This window comes from Cetorhinus maximus, chromosome 11 (assembly GCF_964194155.1).
Source record: "Cetorhinus maximus chromosome 11, sCetMax3.hap1.1, whole genome shotgun sequence".
Lineage (NCBI taxonomy): Eukaryota > Metazoa > Chordata > Chondrichthyes > Lamniformes > Cetorhinidae > Cetorhinus > Cetorhinus maximus.
Window position 1 is genome coordinate 93,852,942 of NC_135889.1, and position 16,000 is coordinate 93,868,941.

At 43.4% G+C, this 16,000-nt stretch overlaps 1 pseudogene across 1 annotated transcript in view; it reads right to left on the minus strand.

Moving 5' to 3' along the window:
- Positions 1 to 16,000, minus strand: part of LOC144686217 (histamine N-methyltransferase-like) — an 86,611-nt pseudogene that overhangs the window by 56,167 nt on the left and 14,444 nt on the right. Inside the window, exon 3 of the transcript XR_013577881.1 lies at positions 13,175 to 13,282. The product of XR_013577881.1 is annotated as a histamine N-methyltransferase-like (transcript). The remainder of the gene's footprint in view (positions 1 to 13,174; positions 13,283 to 16,000) is intronic.

A 16,000-nucleotide genomic window follows, 5' to 3' on the forward strand; every position in this document is an offset into this window, starting at 1 on the left:
AGATGTGTAAAATGCTAGTTAGGCCACAACTGGAGTACTGTGTGCAGTTCTGATCGCCACACTATGGGAAGGATGTGCTTGCACTAGAGAGGGTGCAAAGGAGGTTCATCAGGTGTTTGCCTGGGCTGGAGCGCTTCAGCTATGAAGACAGACTGGATAGGCTAGGGTTGTTTTCCTCAAAGCAGAGAAGGCTGTGGGGGGACCTGATGGAGGTATACAACATTATGAGGGGCATAGATAGGGTAGATTGGAAGAAACTTTTCCCCTTAGTGGAAGTATCAATAAGCATAGATTTAAGGTAAGGGGCAGGAAGTTTAGAGGGGATTTGAGGAAAAACTTTTTTCACCTAGAGGATGGTTGGAATCTGGAACATACTGCCTGAGGGGGTGGTAGAGGCAGGAACCCTCACAACGTTTAAGAAGTGTTTAGATGAGCACTTGAAATACCATAGCATGCAGGGCTACAGGCTAAGTGCTGGAAAATGGGATTAGATTAGATAGGTGCTTGATGGCCGGCATGGACACGATGGGCTGAAGGGCCTGTTTCTGTGCTGTGCTATGACTCTATGACTCTAAGATGTCATCCTAAATGGTTATTTCATGTCTTCTGCTCAAGTACCATTTCATTTCATCAGATACGGGCTCCTGTGTCCAACCATGTAGCACTTGTTCTCATACTTGAGATAGGACTGGGTCCCGGCTTGACCAGTCTCTGGTCTGTCGAGCACATATTGAAGAGGTATCTAAGAAATTTAACAGTAAAACAAGTTTCTGTCGAACTAGGACATACTCATCATTTTCTTGCAAAGGCAAGCGACTAAGGGCATCACCGTTTGCGATTTGATTGCCAGGCCTATGTAAGAAAGTGTATTCATATGCTCCCAGAATTAAAGCCCATCGTTGTATTCTTGCTGAGGCTATGTGTTGTATAGCCTTGTCTTCACTAAACAATTCTAGCAATGGTTTGTGGTCTGAAACGATTGTCAAATGGTGGCCGTGTATGTACTGGTGAAATTTCTTGACACCAAAGATGATGGATTTTTCTATCTATGAGTATCCCTTTTCTGCTGTGGTGAGCATTCTTGATACATAACCTATTGGCCGTTCCGTACCGTCGTCCAACTGATGAGAGAGCACTGCTGCCACATGTGTCATATGTCAGCACCAATTCTGTCGTCTGGTCATAATGCACTAATAGATTGCACAAGTGCAACAATTGTTTCACCTTTATGAAAGCTTCTTTCTGGGATGCCTCCCAAGACCAATGTTGGTTCTTTTTGAGCAGAAATGCGGGGGGACCAGCACTATAGAGAAATTGGGTAAGAACTGCCCATAATAGTTGATCATTTCTAGGAATGATTTGAGCTCTGAGATGTTCTTTGGCACAGGTGCCTCTCTTAAGGCTCTCACTTTCTCCTCAACCAGGTGGAGGCCCTGTAAATCTACCCGGTGACCCAAATAGATTACCTCCTTCGCTTAGAACATCCACTCTTTTTTTAAATGCACTCCAGCTTGCAAGAAACATTTTACGACTGATTCTAAGTTTGCCAAATGCTCTTTTTCAGTGAATCCTGTCACTAATACATCATCTAAATAGACTACAACCTGGGGCAGTTCCTGCAGTAAGCTTTCCATTGTTCTCTGAAAGATGGCATAGGCGGAGGAGACACCAAAAGGCAATTGTGTATATTGGTGAAACCCTTTATGGGTATTAATTGTGACAAATTCCCGGGAGGCATTATCCAACACTAGTTGTTGATAAATATGACTCATGTCAAGATTTGCGTATGTTGTTCCTTCTGCCAGCTTGGCATACAGGTCTTCGATTTTTGGAATGGGGTGCCTGTCTAGCTAGCTTAACTACTTTTTTGACTGTTAGTTTGTATTCTCCACAAATTCGGACGCTTTGGTCGGGTTTAAGGATGGGGACTGTGGCTGCTACCCATTCTGAGAACTGAAAGGTTGTATAGCGCCAAGCTTTTCTAAACTGTTCAGTGCAATGTCGACTTTTCCTTGCAGGGCACATGACACCAGTCTCGCCATCATGAAGCGAGGGGTTGTTTCCAGATCCATATGAATCTTGGCCTGCTGGCCCTGGATTTTCTCCAGTTCGACCTTGAAGATGGTGGCGTACTTTCTAAGTAACTCTGGTAGCCCACTTGCTCTTAAGTGGAAAACTTCAGACCATTCTAACTTAATCTCCTTTAACCAATTTCGCCCCAGGAGGCTTGGCTCTTCACCTGCTATCACCATCAAGGGTAGCGTTGCCGATTGGCTTCCATAATGGACAGTTACTCTGCTTATGCCTTTTATTTGAACGTCTGCACCCATATATGTTTTCAGGTTGGTGGCTATTTCTTCTAAACTTAGTTGTTGCTCACCATTATTCAAATATCTGAAGATATGTCCCCCAATTACTGTAGTGGAAGCTCCCACGTTGACTTCCATTCTAACAAGTTTGCCATTTACTTTCTCTATGACAAACATTGGTTCTGTCTTTCCAACTTTCAGATTAAACAATGAGTAAATGTCTGAATTTGTTGTTTCAGGCTCTTCTACATCGCAGATTTCACTGGGCTTCTTTTGTTTACAAGCCTGCTTGAATCTTTCCTTGCTTTGCCTCCTCATTTCTGTGACAACAGTAGCATTCGATTTTTTTTAACTGCCAATCGCTGAAAGACTGATTGTTTCCATCTCTATTAAAATTATTCTTTGATTTCACTGCTAAGTTATTTTTCTTTATCCTTCGGCTAGCAGGAATTGGTGCCCGCTTCTCGTCTCACCTTTTTGCACCTCTTTCACCTGAGGTTTCCTGCCCGGTGTGGTGGACGGCGCCATTTTGAGCACCATCTATTGCTTTTTAATCTCTTACTGCACTTTCCATGGCCGGTGCTACTTCTAGCACCTTCTTGAAATCCAGATTCACTTCAGACAATATTTTTTTCTGAATAGTCCTTTTTCACACCACACACTAAACAATCTCTGAGCATGTTGGTCAGAGTTGTACTGAACTCACAATGTTCCATTAGCTGCTTCAAATTTGCCACATAGCATGCAATTGTCTTATTCAGGGCTTTATTTTGTGAATTAAACCTGAACCTCTTGCATTATGACTGAGGGCTTGTGTTGAAAATGACCCTTGATGAGGTCCACAAATTCATTGAAATTCTTTGAATCTAGGGCACTTGGTGCCATCAAACTTCAAATCAAACTGTAGGCTTTGCTCCCACAAGTACTCAAGAGGATCGCTCGCCTCTTCTCTTCCCCTGTAATCTCATTTGCTTGAAAGAAGAATGTGAGGCATTCTTGCATTGATACCAATCAACTGTGGCTAGTTCAAAAGGATCAATTCTTCCAAACTGTGGCATTTTGAGAGGGGATAACTTCAATTCTACGGAGCTTGCTACTTTCATTGACTGGGCGAGGTACAGTGCCGATTTCTTTTTTAACTTTATTTCTTCTGTTCAAACCTGTTTTATCCTCATCACCAGTTTGTTGTAGGGTGGCCGAGTTGTACCATTAATGATAGAGTTGATCTGCAGACACTTCTTTGTTGGAAAAATTAAATTTATTTACAATATACTCAGTAGCAACTACACTTGTGCTTTGAATTCCAACTCTATCTCTACAATGACTGCTGAGGTAGCCCGCGCTACTCTCCTATTGGTTACTACAGGTCATGTGATCTTCCTTAACAAGTATTATTCATAAAGGTACATTACACACTAAATAAAACCATAATTACTACAGTGACTAACAGGCTGTGCTATTCAATTGCCTAAAGATTGCAGCTTCTTAACAATTTTTGAAGTCGTGTTATTTCCAACTATTTTAGTCATCCATTAATTTATTAACTATCATTAATCTGCTTTCCATTGATGCATATAACCATAGAAACATGCAGGACAGAAGGAGACCAATTCAGACCATTGTGTCTGTGCCAGCTCTTTGAAAGCGACAACAGTTCCACCTCAAAGAGCTTATTATTTTAATGTCAAGTTCCTTTTCCCCTCACATTCAGGTATATCTGACTGAGATGTGATAAAGTGAAAGCTTTGGATGCAGTTTTGAATGGACAGGAAATTGTTTCAAAGGGCATCACTTTCATCAGAGGGAATCAGGCAAACATTAATGTGGGAAGAGAGGAGAGTCAGGTCGTTCACACCACAGTTACATCACAAAACAGCATAAGGTAACTTTGGAAGAAAGGAGCCCTTTGGTCCATTTCAGATCATATTTTCAGATTACCAACCCTATCACCCTTCCAATTATAAAATAACTTCTTCATCCTGGCATTAATCACATGTTCCTTCTCCACTCAATTTCTAATCTGACCTATGGTCAAATGGGAAGGCTGTAGTGATTTCCTCCAACATGGAAGAAAAGTTACAAGAGTGATTCATGCTGGAATGTTCTCCAACACAAAATGGCAGATGTTCATGGACATTGTCATTAAACAAGTTACTCACTAATCTATTTGGTACCAGAGATGTCAAGGTAAGGCAGCTCAAATGTGGGGAATAACTTACCTAAAAAAAAAGTCGAAGTGAATATTGATTCTAAAAATAACTATGATACACACAGTCATCAGGATATTGGACACTAAGTGACACTGTTGGGTATTTGGCTAGAATTGGGTTCAATTCAGTCCTGATTGACAGATTGAAGGGCCCGCCCTATCTACTGGTTGTAAAGTTCACCTTAACTGCAGTTACCTGGATCATGTGAATGAAATCAAACATTTTGCTTTCCTTTCTCTCCTTGTTTTGCTTTTCGTATTCTTCTGAGCGCATCTAGTTCCAGGTGAAGGAGATGTTAAGTCCCTGACTCTTTCCTTTCACAAACTCTGGAACACAAGTAGATTTAGAAAAGATTCCTCTTGTTAAAAAAGTGATTGGAAGCATGACCTTTTTTTAGCATTTCATCATATCCAGTTTCCTGAAACCCACATTCCAACACACATTTCATTGCTGTCTGCTTAGAAGTGAGACTATTGGTAAGTTAGGGCAGGATTTTTACCTCTCCGGGCAAGCGTGGCGGTTGAGAAACCGACTGCCACCCGCGATCAGGCCCTGACCACGATTTCACGCTGGCTGGCCATTATTTGGCCAGTGTGAATTGTGCGCTGCAATGCTGAGCGCTGCCAGGGTTGGAGCGGGAGGAGGGTGAGCGCGGAAGTGTGCACATGTGCGGGTGTGCGCGCTGAGAGCTCCCTGAAGGCACAAAGCTGCCTCAGGGAGCTGAAGAATTTAAAAAACATAGATAAAGAAGTTAAAAATGTTAAAAACGTGACCCCTCTTGTGACTCTGTCACATGAGCAGGGACATGTTATGGATGAGACTTAAACATTTTTATTTTATTTTTAATTCCTGTTGGAAACCTCATCCCGTCAGTGAATGAGGTTTCATAAAAAATCCAAAGGCCGCTTGGCTGATTCGTCTGCCCGCCAACAGTAAGGTTGGGTGGGCAGCAAAAAATTGCATTTCATTATTGCTTTAATAGCCTTAACAGACCTGTTAATTTTTGAGGGGCACACTGCCAACTACCACACGTGCCGCCGACTGAAATATCGCGCAAGTGCGTGATGACATCAGCACACAAAAAATTCTGGCCTTAGTTTTAATTGAGGGAAAATAGCAAAGCATTATACTATTTTTTTCACACTTAATGTTGGAAATTAAATGATTTGTCAAATGGTACAAATCATCAGTCAGTAAATATAGTAAAAAGTGCTGGAATCCCTCTTTTTTTTACTCCTTCACGGGATATGGGTATTGCTGGCAAGGCCAACATTTGTTGCCCACCCCCAATTTCCCTTGAGATGGTGGTGCTGAGCCACCTTCTTCAACTGCTATGGTGTAGGTACACCCAGAATGCTGTTAGGGAGGGAGCTCCAGGATTTTGACCCAGCAACAGTGAAAGAACAGACATATAGTTCCAAGTCAAGATGGTGTGTGGCTTGGAGGGAACTTGCAGGTCGTGATGTTCCCACCCATATACTGCCCTTGCTCTTCTAAGTGGTAGCAGTCGCAGGTTTGGAATGTGTTGTCAAAGGAGACTTGGCAAGTTTCAGCAGTGCATCTTGTAGATGGTACGCAATGCTGCCATTGTGCATTGACGGTGGAGGGACTGAATGTTTAAGATGGTGGATTGGGTGCCAATCTTTGTTATGGATGGTGTTAAGCTTCTTGAGTATTGCTGGGGCTGCATTCATCCAGGCAAGTGGAGAATATTTCATTACGCTCCTGACTTGGGCCTTGTAGATGGTAGACAGTCTTTGGAGAGAAAGGAGGTGAGCTACCCACCACTGAATTCCCAGCAATTGACCTGTTCTTGTGGCCATAGTATTTATACTGCATATTTAATAACATAATGGATTTTAAATAAACCAAAATATTGAATCAGGCTAACATTGAGTATACAAGTTCCCCGCCAGAGATTTCTCCATGAGTTGACCATTTCTCAGGTAAGATTCAGGTGTCTGGTATAAAGATCTTAGGACAGACACACATATATTCGGCTGGAGATATTTAGAATTAGATCTGCATGATTTGATATAGATCCTATATTATTTTTTTCCTGGCAGACTCCCTTTGCTGGTACTTGTGTCTATAATAGCCTCAAGTGAACAAAACGCACAATAAAATTTTCAATACGCTACAGCTGGTAGTTCAAAATGCCTATCACTATCTTGGGTATCCACTGTCGGTATCTACTTATGTGCCTATGCCGGCTCTTTGAAAGAGCCACAAGTTGTCTTATTCCCCTGAGTTGGACTGCTTTCCTGTTCTGATTTTTTTTTTCTTTAAGTATTTGAGAACCCAGGCATCAGTTGTTATAACTATAGAATCATATCTTTGTTTTAAATGAGTGCATGTCACAAAATGAAACATACATACTCAGTCAAATCAAACATCACAATTCAATATGGTTATAGGATTCTTATTACTGAGTTCACAAGTCACTATAAGAGCAGCTCAGTTGACAATCTTCACAATTTGAGCATGGCAAACAATGATTTACTCAGAACACTTACACCAATTCTCTATTTTGATCTCTACATTCCATGCATGCTAATACAAAATTATACTATATCAATAAAAACATATAAACTTCAGATAACATGGAGCCAAGAAGTGACTTCTAATGACTCTGTTACCATGGTTATATTGTTTACTCAAGCTCTTTAGCCCTCATTAATGTAAACAGTGACCATGTAACAGGTGCCAAACCTTTAAGCAATGCCTTTAAGTGACCTTTCCATTCTTTCAGCCCTTACCTTATGCCTGCTTCACAAAACATCCCGATTCAGTAGAGCTGAATGCTGCTTTAAGGCATTGGGCAGAATTTTACGTCCCGTGGGCGGGCGTGTGCCCGACCCGATTGGGCCATAAAATTGCACGAGATGATGTCGGACGAGCGCCCCGATGTCATCGCAAAGTCGCACGATATTTTGCTTGGCATGCGCATGTGGGTGTCAGAGCCATGCCCGCCATCAATTAAAAGGCCATTTACAGCCATTAAAAACCAAATTGATCCCAATTTCACGTTGCCTGTGCAATTTTGCGCTCGTCACATGGGCAAAACAGGCAGGCCGGCAGCCCGCTTTTTGCAAAACCTCATCCAAGGGCAGGATAAAAAGGTTCAGCAGCATTGCCATTGTGAGTAGTGAGGAGTTTAGGATATAGTTTGCTGCTTGTTGCTTATTGGAACTTGACAGCTTCAAATCAGTCCTGAGCTTCATTCTTAGCATTTCCAGGCTTCATTCCAGGACTCATTGGTGTCTCTAAGGCCCCCAGAGGATTTTGACTGTGTCACTTCCAGGTGCCAGACAGCCTTCTGTAACCCTGGTAATGGGGATTGTGCTCGTGGCTGGAGGCACCTCCTCTGAGGAGGAAGAGTGGGGTAGAAGGGAGAGGAAGCCAGGTGTCCTTCTGCAGCTTCCAGGGGAGCGATCTGTGAGAGGAGAGGTGCAGGCACAAGGGGCACAGGGCCATTACCTAATTCAAGGCTTAAGGGGCTGCAGAAGGTGCCACTATCCTGCTGCCAGGGTTTACAGCAAGCAATGCAGCTGCCTCAATATGTCCGAGGTGCAATGCCGTAGGAGGCTGCACCTCTCCAGGGAGACTGTGACCTCCATTTGTCATATGATTGGGCCTGAGATCACCTCCAACTGTATGGGTGGACACCCCATGCCAGTGGTCCTGAAGAGCACAGTGGACCTGTCATGAAAGTATAATACTTCTCATAATATTATTGTGACTTATTGTAAAAGCAGGTTAATAGTGGGGTTTGGATAGCTACTGTGTGTGGGATTTAATTATATTGGAGACAGCTGGTTTGGAGGCTTTGACTCATCAAAAGAAGCTAGGTTTAAAAGGCTAAATACGTAAACATGCCTGAAGTCTTAGAGTGTGAGGAGAATTTGCATTTTTTGATAAATCAATGTAATTTAAATTTCAAAGAGATGGTTGGACATTACACCTATCCAGAGAAGCTAGGCCAAGCAGTGTGTTTATTTTTCCCAAAGGTTACTGATAATATTAGCACCATGGAAAGATTTATATTATGAGAAAGGTAAAGTTCCAAAGACATATGGGAACAATGGGATTTACATTAAAAGGGAGAAACATGTATAAAGGATTGAGGCTATTTGTCAGGGAGGGCATTGAAAGATCTACCAGAAGTGTGAAAAGCCTCCAGTATTTGTGCATCAAGACTGCTGTCTACAGAAACCGAGGCTGGGAAAAGCCACTTTGAAATCTACTATCCAGGGTATTGTGTTGACTTGCCTGGATCTGTTTAAACCTATTTTTTTACCATTGCCTTAACAGGGGTGTAACTGGAAGCCAGGTTAATTAAGGGGTTTAGGAGTTATTATAATAGTAATTTGTAGACCTATGTATATGCTTGAAATCTTTTCTTTTGTTAATAAATGTTTAATTTAGTTTCTTTAAAAATCTCTAAAGTCTTGGTGGACTTATTACTACTGAATTCAGGAAATAAAATACTGAAATAAAATACAAATTGCAAAACCGTTGGGACCATGTAATCCTTCATATCATCTGCTGCGTCATAACAGGCCCTCAGCTTCTATGCCTCCGACACTTTCCAGGGGTCAGTGGGGGATCTTTATAGAGTGTCCCAATCAGCTGTCCACAGCTGCATCAAGCTGGTGACAGAAGCTCTCTTCAGGCAGGTAATGACAATCATTCATTTTCGTATGGATGAGGCCAGCCAGGCTGAGCGAGCCAGAGGATTTGCAGCAATTGCTGGGTTCCCCCACATCCTGGGTGCAATCGACTGCACACATATGGTCATCCAGGAGCCAATGGGTCAGCCAGATGCCTTCGTCAACGGGCAGGGATTCCACTCAATAAACGACCAGATAGTTTGTGACCACAAGAGACAGTTTCTGCAAGTCCTAGTAAGGTACCCTAATAGCTCCCATGATGCTTATATCCTGAGACACTCCCAGGTGCCAAGGCTATTCAGTGCTCCAGCCTGACTGGATGAATGGCTGCTGGGTGACAAGGATTATCCATTGAAAAGGTGGCTTATGACGCCTCTCTGCCACCCAAGAATAGAGGCACATCAGCATTATAATAGGAGTCATGCCTCCACAAGGGCGCTGATAGAGAGGACCATAGGTCTTCTCAAGATGCACTTCCGATGCCTGGACCTATCAGGGAGAAGCAGTACAATACCCCCTCCAGAGCGGGTGTCACTAATAGTGGTTGCATGCTGTGCTCTGCACAATCTGGCACTGGCAAGGGGGAACTCACTGAAGGAAGAGGACCTTGAGGCAACCCTACAGGCCACAGAGGATGAGACGAGTGGTGAGTCAGAGGATGAGCCCGGTGAGGAGAATGCTGACGGTGTGGAGGCAGACCTCTGTAACCTTCAGGGAGGCAGAGACACCAGGGATGCCTTGATCCAACTGTCCTTCAGCTAGGCTGCCAAAGATCTGCTTCCACCTGATGCCAGGGCTGCTGCCTCCATCCCAGATGTCTGAAATGACCTTTTCATTCAAACCCCAAAGTCCACTCAGTGCCTGTGCAATAAAGTTCAGAGCCAATCATGTCCAGCATTACATACTGGCTTACCCTGCGCCAAAAAAAAGGTGAAGCATATTCAAGCCATTATGACAAAAGCAAAATTTATGTAATTTTCGCACTCAAAACAAATTAATATTACCATCTTTGGTGTTCATTTCCACACCAGTAAACATATAAACAAAACATTACAGAACAGAAGATCACCTGTGAACAGTCCCTCTTGTGCTCATGGTGCCTTAAACTTAGGTTTATAAGTGCTGCGTCTTGGTGTCCCACCTCGCTGGCAGTGGCATTGGAGTCATCCTACTGACTCTGCTGTCTTGTTGGCCTTGATGACTCTGGCAGTCGTCGTCTGGCCAGTGGAGCCTGTGCTGGCCCCGCCTGGGAGGGAGTGGCCAGTGCCACGGCTGGGCATCTCCCCAGTCATTACAACTTCATCAGATGCTACAGTCCTTGGCGGAGGCGCAGAGGAGCTGCTGCCATCATCCAGAGCGCCCTGAGAGGAACCCACAGAGACGACAAGCAGCTCGTGCGCCAACATGAGGTTGTTCTGGACCTCCCTGCTCGCCATTGATGGACGGGCACCTAGCTGGGATACTGGGTGCCTTGTCCATTTTCCACACTGACTCTGAGCATCTGAGGTCATTGCCAGTGTGAGGACTTGCAGGTCCGATCGCAACCCCAGGAACCACTGATTCTGTCCCTGGAGCTGCCTGTCCATGAGAGTCACCACTCTCTATATGGAGGAGGCAATGTGCTTGGCCATGAGGGTCAATGCAGTGCTTACACTCCGCATGGACTCCTCCATCATGGAGAGCATGGCATGTACACCCTCATGGATCTGCAGCAGATGCTCCCGCACATCCCGCTGGACATCCAGCAGTTGCTGCCTAATGGATGATGCCAGAGGTTCATCATCTGCCTTCCTCTCCTCCTGGTCTCCAGCAGTCCTCCCACTGCCGGCACCCTGGTCACTCTCTGCGTCCACCTGTACCTCAAGCGAGTGTGAAGTGCCCTCACCGCCGTGCACCAACATTCTAGCCGAAGATCTAATGCCCACTGAGGTGCTGGTATCTGTGCTGGTGCAGAGAGCGGGTGTGACTCAGATGCAGCTGAAGCCCGGCGGTCCTCTGGCGTCAGGGATGGCCCTTTGTGGTCCTGCGAATGAGTACCTGCTGGCGAATCTAAGGGAGAACAACCACATGCCATTAGTTTAAGTCATCACACTGTCACTGTGCATGCCAGGCACCCTGGTGACACAATGGAGATCTGCATCATGGTGCCATCCTCTTTCAATGATCAATGGGAACTCCAGTTTTGAGCCTCCCATCAACTAAGGGACTACACTAGAATGTTTGCACAACCTGAAACTCTCACCTCTATGCACTGCGCTCTTATCTTCATTGAATACCCCAGTCTCTCCACAACTGGTTGAATGAGGTGTGTGGCAGCTCTCCAACTCCAAGGCGTCCTGCTCAAATCTGGTCAATATTATGAGGTTTGGGGGGCCTCCACTTATCCGTGAATGTGGCTATGGCTCATCTTCTCCTGAAAGGACAGAGGAGCATGGGTTAGTCCACTCTATACCTGCACCGCTATTGCAGCCTGGCCAGCCGCATCTGAGGAACACCTTGTAGGGTGCAACCAAGCCGTGGCCCTTGAGCTGCAAGGCACTCAGTCCAAACAGCCAGGTCTCACCCCCATGGCCAGCTCTGGCGACATTGACAGTTGTAACCCGGACTCTAACACCCCTGAGCTCCACGGGGGCAGGGGGCAGCCAGACCTTAACACTTCTTCACACTGATCCATGCCAACATGATACTCACCCTTCCTGAGCGCAGCAGGTCATTGAATCTTTTGCAACACTGCACCCATGTTGGCTGCACAATGTTGTGGCTGCTGACCTTGGCTGCCACCTCTTCCCATATTTTTTTTGGCTGTTGCAGAGGCCTCCTCTTTCCATCTCAGGGAATGAGGGTGTCCCTCCTGGCAGCCACCTCCTACTAGAGCACTGCAAGGCACTTGTCTGAAAACTGGGGAGCCGAGTGCCCACCTGTCCTGCCCTCCTGCCTGGCATCTCCAGCCACTGTTGAGGCCACAGCTTCTGTCTCCAGAACATAGAACATATGACTCACCCCTGGCAACCTTCATGGAGCTTCCTCTGCCGTTTTTAAATTGCGCGCCTGGTCGCCATTGGACCCAGCCAGTCCTTCCTAACCATTGGGAAGACACGTTTCATGCTGGGTGGCCCTTAATTGGCAGTCGGAGGCCTGTTTCCTCACCTGTCCCAGGCCCGCTGATCATGTGTGCCCGCCAAGGATAAAATTCAGACCGATGTGTGTTGACCCCACAATGAGCCACATTTGCAATGTGAACGCACATTCCCACATCCTGCAATTTTTCCATAATCCTGCAATTTTTCCCCTTTTCAAGTATTTATCCAATTCCCTTTTGGCAGTTTCTATTTAATTTGCTTCAAACGCCCTTCCAGACAGTACATTCCAGATCATCATAAGTCCTTATGTTAAAAAAAGTTATGAAGTGGATGTGTCACGAGCATGTTCCCAGGACTGCCCAAGTAGCCTCCAGGAAACGTTGGGAACTAATTGTACATGACTTTTCATTGCAAAATTCCTTCTCTTCTTCAGGAGGACACTGCAGTCTCTACTTCTAACTATGATTCAGCTCGAAAACAGGGATTGAACTAATTTTGACCCTTCATTTTCAGTTCAGAGTTTTAATGCTCATCAGATAACAACATTGTGCTCTCCCCATTTGCTTCTTTTTATGTCTTGTTGCAATTGATTATACACAGTCTCAGCCCAGTGAGTGCAAAACTTCATCCAAAACAACATTATTTACCTAAAGATCATGAGCATAATTTAGAAGATAATAATTCATAAATGATTAACTTATTTTTGCCAAAGTGGTTTGTAGCCATTTCACATTGGTTAATACAGACTACTAGTTCTATGATCAATCAAAGGATTACTTATGTCTCACCCACACTTGGTCATAACGAGAAACAGATCAAAGATGAGTTAACACCTCAAACAAAACTACTGTTTTCACCAGAAAGCGCATGGTACATATAAATATCCAAGTCTAAAAGGATACCTTTGTATTTGGAGATTTGTTGAAGATTAGGCTCCACCACCTCATTATGAATTGAAAGGCCTGGATGTTTGGATTGAATTTTGCCAAGTATTTCAAAGTCTATTTTACCTGAATGCAAAAAAAAAGCAGACAACTTTTGAATGCCTCTTTCCATAAATGCATTACATCACATTTTCAATAAAAATAGGTCAGCTGCATTAAAACTGCTAGGATTTCACTTGTTTTAAATTTCAAAATTTAAAATCAATTTCAAATCAATTTTCCACTCATCAGAAAGCAATGCTAGTTTTGCACAAGTATTACTAGCCAAATGTATTTTCATTGAATTATGCAATTCATTCAAAGTTTATTATTTGCTTTCATATAAGATTAAACATATTAGATGAATAATAATCACTGGAGTTCAAAACAACTCTGATATTAATTGGACAGTAGAGATAGCTGAAAAAATAAGGGAATGGAGTTCATACAATGTGCACAGGGCTCCTTTCTAATCTAATATGTAAAAATCCCAACAAAGGAAGATTCAGGAATGAGTAATGGGGAAATGGACCAAAGTAGATAAACAAAGTAAAAGTAGGAAATCATCTAGGTAATAGAGACCACAGTATAAGATGCTTTAAGATAAGAGGGAAGTATGTAAGTATGACGAAAACCAGGTAAATAAATAGATGGCAAAGGAGTGCATGATAAGGGAGAATGCAAAGAGGTCAGGAGAAAAGTCAAAAAACAATTAGGAAGGCAAAGAGGGACTATGGAATCAAATCATCAAGCAGCATAAAACAAACAGTAAAATATTTTTCAGGTGCATCCAAAGGAAAGGAAAGGCTGGGATGGGAATAGCACCACTAAGGGATAGACAGAATAATACCACATGTAATTATAGAGAGATAGCAGAAATATTAAATAATTACTTCCCTTCAGTGTTTACTGGGAAGGTAGAACAGATAGACATGAGTAATGAGATGTGAACTTAAAATAAAAGGGTGGATGTATTGAATAGACTAATTAAGCTCAAAAAAGGTAAAGCCCCTAGTCCAAATGGATTTTATCCACTCATTTGAAAAGAATATTGGGGAGAGGTAGCAGAGGCATTACTACATATATTTAATAATTTATTAGAAAAAGGTGTAGTGCCAGAGGACAGACGGATAGCGAATGTATTTTCTATATTTAAGGAGAGGGACAGGACAGTCCTACGAGTTATAGTCAGACAATGTTATTGTTATTGATAGGAAAAATAATGGAATCCCCACAAAAGGAGGGAATAGAAGAAAATCTAGAAAAGAAAAATATGATAATGAATGGTGAGCATATCTTTTAAAGGTAAAATCATGCTTGAGCAATTGTGTTGAATTTTTGGAGGAGGTGACAGAGAGAGTGGAAAATGGTAATTTATCTGGATTTATCTGGATTTTCAAAAATTCTTCAATAAGGTAGACCATAATACACTAGTGAATAAGGGCAGAGAATGCAAAGTCAGGGGACAAGCAGCAGATGGATTGCTAGCTGCCTTCAAGACATAAAGCAGAAAGTGGGACTAAATGGTCTAAATGGTAGTTATTGAAAGTGGCAGAGGTAGGAAGATGTTACACAAGGATCGGTGCTGAGGCCACATCAATTTAAAATTTACATTAATAAGTTGGACTTTGGAAACAAAAGCACAATTTGTAAATTAGAGACAGAGATGAAATTGGTTGGGGGGAGGTGTCAGGGGGTTGGGGAGAGACATTTAATATTGAGGACTGCAACATATTACAGGAGGACATTAGTAAAATTGCAAAATAGGCAAATAATTGACAAATGAAGTTCAACATATAAATGTTAGGTAGTACATTTTGGTAGGAAGAACGGGATGGTCAATTATTATTTGGCAGGTGCAAGTCTAAGTGGGGAGAGGAACAAAGAGATCTCAAAATACAAATACACAAAATGCTAAAAGTTGTGCTATAGGTTACCAAGGTCATTTAAAAAAAGGCAAATCAAGCACCAGGCTTTATATCCAGAGGAATAGAATTGAAAAGTAGAGAAATTATGCTCAACCTGTATTTAACCTTAGATTACACTTTGAGCAAATGTGCAGTTCTAGTGGCCAGAAATGCGTGGGTATACATTTCAGGAAAGGATGAATAGGTTGGGTCTATTTTCTCTTGAAAAAAGAAGGTTGCATATTGACCTAACAGAGATCTCCAAATTAATGATATGTTTGTGGGAATGGGGGTTTAGTGGTTATGTCACTAGGCTAGTAATCCAGAATCCCAGGCTTATGTTCTGGGAACATGGATTCAAATCCCTCCATGGCAGCGAGTGTAATTTAAATTCGGTTGAGCAATCTGGAATTTGTGAGGGAATAGGTATTGTTGGATTTGTGGGTTTTCCGGATGGAGGCCAAGCGCTACAATTCCCGGCATGCCTGGGAGTTCCGGCACAAGCGCAGAGAGCAGTAAAGGGGGAAGGGGGCAAAGGCCTTGCATATATAAGGATAACCTACCCAGAGAAGGCATGAAAACAGCTTCCCCGAGACCCAGCTGCACTGAGCTAATACTGATCCAGGGCTTCCCTTGAGACCCAGCTCTTAGCAGCGTGGAGCTACCGATAGCTCCTGAGGCTGCTCTGAGCCCCAGACCTCAGCAGCTCGGAGCCAAACGCAGCACTTCAGCTGCATGGAGCTGACTCTCCTCCCTGTCTTCTCCTGACCCGCCTGTCATGAGGGCTCGTTTTTGCACATATTAAATGGAAAGATTTCAAACAGGTCTAGCAACTCAAAACTAGCCATCCATGAGGTGCTGTGGGTCATCAGCAGCAGCAGTATTGCATTCAACCACA